Source organism: Epinephelus lanceolatus, unplaced genomic scaffold, assembly GCF_041903045.1.
Source record: "Epinephelus lanceolatus isolate andai-2023 unplaced genomic scaffold, ASM4190304v1 scaffold28, whole genome shotgun sequence".
In the NCBI taxonomy this organism is placed as follows: Eukaryota; Metazoa; Chordata; class Actinopteri; order Perciformes; family Serranidae; genus Epinephelus; species Epinephelus lanceolatus.
The window spans coordinates 67,914-78,525 of NW_027556810.1; the positions used below are offsets into that span (position 1 = coordinate 67,914).

General features: G+C 40.3%; 1 protein-coding gene across 1 annotated transcript in view; it reads right to left on the bottom strand.

The window, feature by feature from the left end:
* The window catches only part of LOC144462219 (retinal guanylyl cyclase 2-like), a 58,036-nt gene extending 48,677 nt beyond the window's left edge, over nt 1-9,359 (bottom strand). The window contains exon 1 of the mRNA XM_078166028.1: nt 9,215-9,359. The gene's annotated coding sequence lies outside the window, so the exon portion shown is untranslated. The remainder of the gene's footprint in view (nt 1-9,214) is intronic.
* Between the last annotated feature and the right edge of the window lie 1,253 nt (nt 9,360-10,612).

The window sequence follows — 10,612 nt, forward strand, 5'->3', positions numbered from 1 at the left end:
AAAATATTCTAAATAAGAAGACAGTATGAACCTTATCAATCTAAACTCACAGAATGTTTGATGTCAAAAGATGAAAACCTACATGTCCATATGCTTATATTAACTATTTAAAACCGTCTAAAAAAATCCTCATCCCATTCTCATGATTTAAAAAAATATATAATTCTGTGTTCACAGGGACAGAAGAAAAAACAAAGCAATTAATCGATCTACGGATTAAAAATGAGAGTCTCTTCACTAAAAAGAGGAATGCTGCAAAGCAGGGATGGAGATAAGATTGCCCAGATGAATTAATCTGTAAATGTGTAAACTGCGTCTAGAAAATATGAACAAGTTAATTACTGTGATTACACTGGACTGTAACTCTTATCTGACTTATTCAAGTTTATTTTTAATTTAACTAATTTTAATTAATATTTAAATGTTTTTTTAATAGCCTGTTGCTCTATTTTGCTTTCACAAAGCGTCTGTCGGTATCCACGGTTACATCTGCTTCCTTCTTCCGGTAGAGTGGTGAGGGCATCCCATCTGTTTGGCTTCTCTTTCATACATTTCCCCTTAATCAAGAATGCCCTCCACAGCTGCGAGTGTCACTTGATTTGGAGTGACACTCAGTAGTGAAGTGGTAGTGGGTAGGGAGTGGTTTGGGACTGGGCCTTTGTCATTGGTGGAGACCTCCTGTTGTCACCTGTGATGTTTGTAAATATGACTGAATCTGTATCACCTGTAACATCACTTGCATCACCTGTAACATCACCTGTAACACCTGTAACATTACCTGTAACACCTGTAACATCACCTGTTTCATCTGTAACATCACCTGTAACATCAACTGCTTTAAAGGGAAATTTGTTAATTTGTTAAATTTGTTTCAAGTGACTAGTGACATAGAAATAATAGTTAGCATGTTAGCCGTTAGCCTAGATACAGCCGTAGCGTCAGACCTGTTAAAACTGATTGATAAGGTTCATACCTTACAACATACAACAACAGCACACGTATTGCATATTGCGGTAAGCGAGTTGTGTCATTTCCGGTGTTTCTGTGACAGCGTCTCTGTACTGCTCTGGTGAATTCTACTAGCCTGCTTTCTGCTCTCTCACTTCAGTTGCTTTAACGTCTACTCCAAGTCTTAACCCACACTGGTTCTGTTTAAGCACTTATAGCTCTCCTCCTTTCTACGACTTCCCTGCTAATCTCTTAGCTGTTGTTTGCACGTTACTAGCCTTGGTAGCTACATTAGCTTTACAGTTAGCGATGGCTTCTCCCTCTGCTCTTTCTTGCTCGGTGTGCCAAATGTTCAGTTATGCCTCTGCCTCCTTTAGCGACAGTGGTAACTGTAATAAGTGTAGCTTATTTGCTGCGTTAGAGGCGAGGCTTAGTGAGTTAGAAGCGCGGCTCCGCACCACGGAAAACCATTCAGTAGCTGCGGTAGTTAGCCAGCCCCCTGTAGCCGGTGCAGAGCCACATAGCATAGCCTTAGCCTCTGCTAACTGTCCTCCGGTAACTCCCGTTCAGCCGGGAGGTTGGGTTACGGTTCGCCAGAAGCACAGCTCCAAGCCGAAGCCCACGGCTCACCACCAGCCTGTTCACGTTTCCAACCGCTTTTCCCCACTCAGCGCCACACCCGCTGAGGATAAAATTCTGGTTATTGGCAGCTCTATTCTGAGGAACGTGAAGTTAGCAACACCAGCGGCCATAGTCAAATGTATCCCTGGGGCCAGAGTGGGCGACATTGAATCAAATTTAAAACTGCTGGCTAAAGCTAAACGTAGATTCAGTAAGATTGTTATTCACGTCAGCGGCAATGACACCCGGTTACACCAATCAAAGGTCACTAAAATTAATATTGCCTCGGTGTGTGAATATGCAAAAACGATGTCGGACTCCTCTCTGGACTTCTCTGGACCCCTCCCAAATCTGACCAGTGATGACATGTTTAGCCGCATGTCATCATTGAATCGCTGACTGTCCAGGTGGTGTCCAGCAAACAATGTGGGTTTCGTTAATCATTGGCAAACTTTCTGGGGAAAACCTGGTCTTATTAGGAGAGACGGCATTCATCCCACTTTGGATGGCGCCGCCCTCATTTCTAGGAACCTGGCAAACTTTATTAGTAATTTAAATCCCTGACAACCCAGAGTTGAGATCAGGACTCAGAGTCGCAGTCCTATTCGCCTCTCTGAGCTTCTAGTTCAGTTACCCAGCCATAGTTTTCATAGTTTAATACAAATGGTGTCTGTCCCCCGACCACCTAAATTATTTAAATCTAAAATTAAACAAAGAGGAGTTGTGCATAACAACCTCATAAAAATTAAAACCTCTTCTGTGACATAAAGACAAAACAGGAGAATTAAATGCAGACTGTTAAATATCAGGTCTCTATCATCTAAAGCAGTGTTAGTAAACAAATTAATATCAGATAATCATATTGATTTACTCAGTCTCACTGAAACCTGGCTGTGTCCAGATGAATATGTCAGTCTCAATGAATCCACTCCTCCCAGTCATAATAATACCCACATTCCTCGAGGCAGCGGCCGAGGAGGGGGAGTTGCAGCCATTTTTAACTCTAGTCTGTTAATCAGCCCTAAACCTAAACTAGATTATAATTCATTTGAAAGCCTCGTTCTTAGTCTTTTACATCCAACCTGGAAAACCTCGCAGCCACTTTTATTTGTTATAGTGTACCGTGCTCCTGGCCCGTATTCTGAATTTGTATCTGAATTCTCAGAGTTTTTATCCGGTTTAGTTCTTAAATCAGATAGTTATTATTGTCGGCGATTTTAACATTCATGTCGACGTTGATAATGACTCCCTGGCTACCGCGTTTATCTCATTATTAGACTCCATTGGCTTCAGTCAGGGTGTACATGAACCCACTCATTGTTTTAACCATACCCTCGATCTAGTTCTGACGTATGGAATTATAATAATAATAATACATTTTATTTAAAAGCACCTTTCTCAACACTCAAGGACACTTTACAGAGCATTAAAAACACAATTAAAGTCGTAATTAAATTAAATAAAAACAACAACAAGAGTGACAGAAAGTAAAAATGGATGTGGGCAATTAAAGGGAATATGCAATTTGGAACAGATGGGTTTTGAGTTGTGATTTGAAATGGGGTAGAGAGTCCATGTTTCTGAGGTCCGGGGGGAGAGAGTTCCAGAGTTTGGGAGCAGAGCGACTGAAAGCTCTGCTCCCCATGGTGCTGAGCCGGGCGGAGGGCACAGAGAGGTGGAGGGAGGAGGACGACCTGAGGGAGCGAGAGGGGGTGGCGATGTGGAGGAGATCAGACAGGTAGGGGGGGCGAGGTTGTGAATGGTCTTGAAAGTATACAGAAGGATTTTGTAATGGATTCTGAATTTGACTAGAAGCCAGTGAAGCTGCTGGAGGACAGGGGTGATGTGGTGAAAGGAGGGGGTTCTGGTGATAATGCGGGCTGCAGAGTTTTGGACCAGTTGAAGCTTATGGAGGGATTTCTGAGGGGCACCAAAGAGGAGTGAGTTACAGTAGTCAATGCGGGAGGTGACGAGGCTGTGGACCAGGATAGCCGTGGTGTGAGGGGTGAGGGAGGGGCGGAGACGGTTAATGTTTCGTAGATGGAAATATGCAGACCGAATTGAAATTGATAACCTAACAGTCTTTCCACAGAATCCCTCGCTATCGGATCATTGTCTGATTACTTTTGATTTCTTTTTCCTCAATTACACGCCACTCAGCAACAGTTACTATATTAGATGTTTTTCAGATAGTGCTGTCGCAAAATTTAAGGAAATGATTACTCCGTCGTTAAATTCAATACCAAGTCCCTCAGTAACAGAGGTTTCCTGTACCGACTTTAATCATTTTGTCGATAGTGCCGTAGGCTCGCTGCGAACAACACTTGACTCTGTAGCTCCTCTTAAAAAGAAGTTAAAAAAGCCAATAAAGTTCGCTCCTTGGTATAACTCTCAAACCCGTAAGTTAAAACAAATATCACGAAAATTTGAAAGGAATTGGCGATTAACCAAACTGGAAGAATCTCGTTTAATCTGGAAAGACAGTCTCAAAACTTATAAGAGGGGCCTCCGCAATGCCAGAACAAACTATTACTCAGCATTAATAGAAGACAATAAGAACAACCCCAGGTTTCTTTTCAGCACTGTAGCCAGGCTGACTGAGAGTCAAAGCTCTATTGAGCCTTGTATTCCTTTAGCCCTTAGCAGTAATGATTTCATGAGCTTTTTTAATGACAAAATTCTAACTATTAGAGGCAAAATTCATGACCTCCTGTCCTCAGATAGTACCTATCTAACCTCAAACACATTTGTAAGATCTCTTGACCGCAGTGATTTCTTCATCTAAATCATCAACGTGTCTCTTAGACCCCATCCCAACTAGGCTACTTAAGGAGGTCTTTCCTTTAGTTAACACTCATATATTAGATATGATCAATATATCCTTATTAACAGGCTATGTACCACAATTAAACCTCTACTAAAAAAGCCCACCCTGGATCCAGAGGTGTTAGCCAACTATAGACCAATATCTAATCTTCCCTTTATGTCAAAGATCCTTCAGAAAGTAGTCGCAGACCAGCTGTGTGATTTTCTCCATGATAATAATTTATTTGAGGAATTTCAGTCAGGATTTAGAGTGCATCATAGCACTGAGACAGCACTAGTTAAAATTACAAATGACCTTCTGATTGCTTCAGACAAAGGACTTGTCTCTGTACTTGTTTTATTAGATCTTAGTGAGGCGTTTGACACAATTGACCATCAAATTCTACTGCAGAGACTGGATCACTTAATTGGCCTAAAAGGTTCTGCACTGAGCTGGTTTAAATCTTATTTATCTGATCGTTTTCAGTTTGTTGACGCTCATAATGAATCATCCTTACGTACCAAAGTTTGTTTTGGAGTTCCGCAAGGTTCTGTGCTCGGACCAATCCTATTTACTCTATATATGCTTCCTTTAGGTAACATCATTAGAAATCACTCTATAAATTTCCATTGTTATGCGGATGATACACAACTGTATTTATCGATGAAGCCAGAAGAAAGTAATCAATTAACTAAACTCCATAACTGCCTTAAAGACATAAAAACTTGGATGAGCACCAATTTCCTGATGTTAAATTCAGACAAAACTGAAGTTATTGTTCTTGGCCCCAAACAACTCAGAGACTCTTTATCTGATGACATAGTTTCTCTAGATGGCATTGCTCTGGCCTCTAGCACTACCGTAAGAAACCTCGGAGTAATATTTGATCAAGATTTGTCTTTTAATTCTCATTTAAAGCAAACCTCACGGACTGCATTTTTTCATCTGCGTAATATTGCGAAAATTAGGCCTATCCTGACCCGAAGAGATGCAGAAAAATTGGTCCACACTTTTGTTACCTCAAGGCTGGATTACTGTAACTCTCTATTATCAGGTAGCTCTAGTAAGTCCTTAAAAACTCTCCAGCTAATTCAGAATGCAGCAGCACGTGTACTAACAGGAACTAAGAAACAAGATCATATTTCTCCTGTTTTAGCTTCTCTGCACTGGCTCCCTGTAAAATCCAGAATTGAATTTAAAATCCTACTGTTAACTTATAAAGCTCTAAATGGTCAAGCTCCGTCATATCTTAGAGAGCTCATAGTGCCATATTATCCCACCAGAACACTGCGCTCCGAGAATGCAGGGTTACTCGTGGTCCCTAAAGTCTCCAAAAGCAGATCAGGAGCCAGAGCCTTCAGCTATCAGGCTCCTCTCCTGTGGAATCATCTTCCTGTTACGGTCCGGGAGGCAGACACCGTCTCCACATTTAAGACTAGACTTAAGACTTTCCTCTTTGATAAAGCTTATAGTTAGGGCTGGCTCAGGCTTGCCCTGTACCAGCCCCAAGTTAGGCTGACTTAGGCCTAGTCTGCCGGAGGACCCCCCTATAATACACCGGGCACCTTCTCTCCTTCTCTCTCTCTCTCTCTCTCGTATTCTATTACTGCATCTTGCTAACTCGGCCATTCTGGATGTCAGTAACTCGGCTTCTTCTCCGGAGCCTTTGTGCTCCACTGTCTCTCAGATTAACTCATATCACAGCGGTGCCTGGACAGCGTGACGTGTGTGGTTGTGCTGCTGCCGTGGTCCTGCCAGATGCCTCCTGCTGCTGCTGCCATCATTAGTCATTAGTCATACTTCTACTGTTATTATACACATATGACTATTGTCACACATGTACACTGCCAGATATTAATACATACTTTCAACATATTGTACTACAGTAGCCAGAACTATAACTATAATATTATTACTTTCAGTAATATTGTTGTACGCTACTGTCATTACCTGCATCTCTCTCTCTCTCTCCCTCTCTCTCTCTCTGTCCCATTGTTTCATACGGATTACTGTTAATTTATCATGTTGATCTGTTCTGTACGACATCTATTGCACGTCTGTCCATCCTGGAAGAGGGATCCCTCCTCAGTTGCTCTTCCTGAGGTTTCTACCGTTTTTTTTCCCCGTTAAAGGGTTTTTTTTTGGGAGTTTTTCCTGATCAGCTGTGAGGGTCATAAGGACAGAGGGATGTCGTATGCTGTAAAGCCCTGTGAGGCAAATTGTGATTTGTGATATTGGGCTTTATAAATAAAATTGATTGATTGATTGATTGATTGATTAAAACGTAAGTAAACGGGCAACCTTCAAGTGCAAAGTTAGTCCACTAAACAAGCTTTTTCTCCACAAAGACCGCCTCATATCGTTAGGATAAATGTCAGGGAACATAAAGAAAACAACATGTAAACGTGTTGTCTTACCTTACTGGTGTGCTGCCATGTTTGTTTATCCCTCTAGCTCTGCTTTCCAAAGCGTGGCCGAAATATCGCGAGAACAAGCAGCGATCTCATAGCGTGCCTGAACAAGCAGCAACAGCTGGAAGGCAGAACCGGACAGTAGTCTGAAAAGTTCATTCATTTATTTTATGAAAGATGTATAGAATAATGGCTGACTTTTTGCCAGACTTTGACTTTGTGGAGGAGGAATTTGATTTTGCAGAGTTTGATGGCCGCCCTTATTTATTTGAGCCAGAATACACTGACGAAGAGCTTTGTGAAATTGAAGAACGGAGGAGGAGGGAGAGAGAGGCGCAACAGGTAGAGGACGACAGAGGAGGAATGGCGATTGGTGGTGTACCTGTGAATGCTGTGCCCCAGTGCCCACAGAAGAGGAATGCCTCTGTTGCAAGGAATGGGACCGGTTGCAGCCTTATTTTCAAGGTCTGGATGTGACCGAGGACGAGACACCTCCACCTGGAGTAGGATCCAGCTGGGCTTTATCTAGAGCTTGCCAGATATATTTCGGCCACGCTTTGGAAAGCAGAGCTAGATGGTAAACAAACATGGCAGCACACCGGTAAGGTAAGACAACACGTTTACATGTCGTTTTCTATATGTTCTCTGACATTTATCCTAACAATATGAGGCGGTCTTTGTGGAAAAAAAGTTTGTTTAGTGGACTAACTTTGCACTTGAAGGTTGCCCTTTCACTTACGTTTTAACAGGTCTGACGCTACGGCTGTATCTAGGCTAACGGCTAACATGCTAACTATTATTTCTATGTCACTAGTCACTTGAAACAAATTTAGGACGATAGGAGACGGGTTCAAATAAACCGAAATTTCCCTTTAACTGTAACATCACCTGCATCACCTGTAACAGTGACGTGATTTTGTTGTTCTGTTGTGTTTTTGTCGTCAGATAAAAAGGCATCAATTAGATTTCATCATCAAACTGTTTGAAGGTGAAATCAGAGATGAGGAGGCTCACCTCACACCTGTAATCCAACACACACACACACCAGTGAAAGCTCTAAATTCGATTTGTCAGAGCAGACCTGCAGCGCTCTGATTGGCTGGTTAGAAACCAGGTCAAAAATCTCTTCCTCATTTTGTCACTTTGAGTTTCATCATCTCACCTCAGTGGACATCATCTTCAGTGTTAACATTTAAGCCACTATCCACCAGTTTAACATTTAAACCACTGTCCAACAGTTTAATATTTAAACCACTGTCCAACAGTTTAACAATTAAACCACTATTCAACATGTTAACATTTAAACCACTGTCCACCAGTTAAACATTTACACCACTGTCCAGCAGTTTAACATTTAAACCACTGCCCAACAGTTTAAGATTAAAACCACTATCCAGTAGTTTAACATTAAAACCACTGTCCAACAGTTGAACATTTAAACCACTGTTCAACATGTTAACAATTAAACCACTATTCAACATGTTAACATTTAAACCACTGTCCACCAGTTAAACATTTACACCACTGTCCAGCAGTTTAACATTTAAACCACTGCCCAACAGTTTAAGATTAAAACCACTATCCAGTAGTTTAACATTAAAACCACTGTCCAACAGTTGAACATTTAAACCACTGTTCAACATGTTAACATTTAAACCACTATCAAACATTTTAACATTTAAACCACTGTCCAACAGTTTAACATTTAAACCACTGTTCAACATGTTAACATTTAAACCACTGTCCAACAGTTAAACATTTACACCACTGTCCAACAGTTGAACATTTAAACCACTGTTCAACATGTTAACATTTAAACCACTATCAAACATTTTAACATTTAAACCACTGTCCAACAGTTTAACATTTAAACCACTGTTCAACATGTTAACATTTAAACCACTGTCCAACAGTTAAACATTTACACCACTGTCCAACAGTTTAACATTTAAACAACTGTCCAGCAGTTTAACATTTAAACTACTGCCCAAAACTTTAATATTAAAACCACTATCCAATAGTTTAACATTAAAACCACTGTCCAACAGCTGAACATTTAAACCACTGTTCAACATGTTAACATATAAACCACTATCAAACAGTTTACTATTTAAACTACTGTCCACCAGTTTAAATGTTCAACATGTCAACATTTAAACCACTATCAAACAGTTTAACATTTAAACTACTGTCCAACAGTTTAACATTTAAACCACAGTTCGGTGTATGGTTCAGTTTTATATTCTATATTCTATCCGTTATAACCAACTGTGACATTTAAACTACAGTTCAACACTGAAACACATTAGCAGATGAAGAAAATGACTGAAACAAACTAAGACAGCTGATGCATCAAACCACACACACATTAACACACACAAACACACATTAGCACACATAAACACACATTAACACACATATTGTTTACCTGTGTGTCACAGATTCATTTGTACAAACTCGATCAGTCACTTTGACTCAATAAAAGATAAAAATGTTGAAACTGCTGCAGCGCTGCAGAAAGTGCTGATGTCAGGTCGAACTCCAGAGAGACACACACACATTCACACACACACACACACACACACACACAACTCAGAAGCTTTATGTTAATCTTGTTTAGCGTTCAGGAAGACGTTTGGATTCAGTTTAGACTCTGTAATGAGAGGATGGCTTACTTTGTGTGTGTGTGTGTGTGTGTGTGTGTGTGTGTGTGTGTGTGTGTGATGGTCTGACCTCGTTTCCTGTTGAATTTCTCTGAGGTCACTTCCTCTGACTAAATGTTGTTTCCTGACTGATGACATCATCAACCTCCCTCTGATGTCACAGTTGGAGACAGTCTACCTGAGGACAGGTGACTGTCATCTGTTGATGAGTTAAATAAAATAAAATAAAATAATAAAACAAATTAATTCTTCATCAGATTCAAACTAGTGACCTGGTCACAGACACACACAAACACACACTTTTATAAACTGTATTTGCACCATCGTCTGTTTTTAAAGAGACTCACCTGAAGAGTGTTTGAGGTCACGTGACAGGTAGTGACACAGAGCTGCAGTGAGATGGACAGTTCCCAACAGGAAGTCAGAAAGACATTCATTTCCTGTCAGATCAGGTCTGGTGTCGATCAGCTTACCTGAAACAGGTGTGTCAGATGCACCTGCTCAGAGAGACTTCACATCAGATCTGAGAACAAACATCACAGTTACACATTTAATATGGTTGTTGTTGTTGTTGTTGTTGTTGACTGACAGATGATGAAACCTCACATTACTGCTCATGTCCATATACTGAGGACACACGTGTTTATAAACAGGAATATGACTCAAAGACTGTAAAGTTCTAAAAAATAAACTATACTATACACCTTAACAAACACCTTTATGTATAACATAACATTTAACATAAAGTATCACACAATAAACTATAACTACAATATGTCACATCAAGTTTAACAGACCATAATATTTAAGACACAATAAATTAGACAACGCTCTATAGCAGATAAATTATTAAACTATATCATTTCATATAATTATAGGATGAATCTTTTCTCATCACGTTCACATATTTATTCATTTATTTATTTCAGTTTAACAGTGAAACTCATCTGAACCTTCAGACAAAACTTCCTTTTAAAAACTAAACACTTAAATCTTAAAATTTTCAACTGAAAACTTTCAGTTTTTATTTTTCATGTGTTTCACTTGTAACTCCACGAATATGCCGACGTCCTCGCTCCCTTCCTCCTCTGTTAAATGGTATCTCCCAGGCGCACTACGTCATCAAACCATGTGATGTTTGGTATTGCCGGATTCAGGAAGCT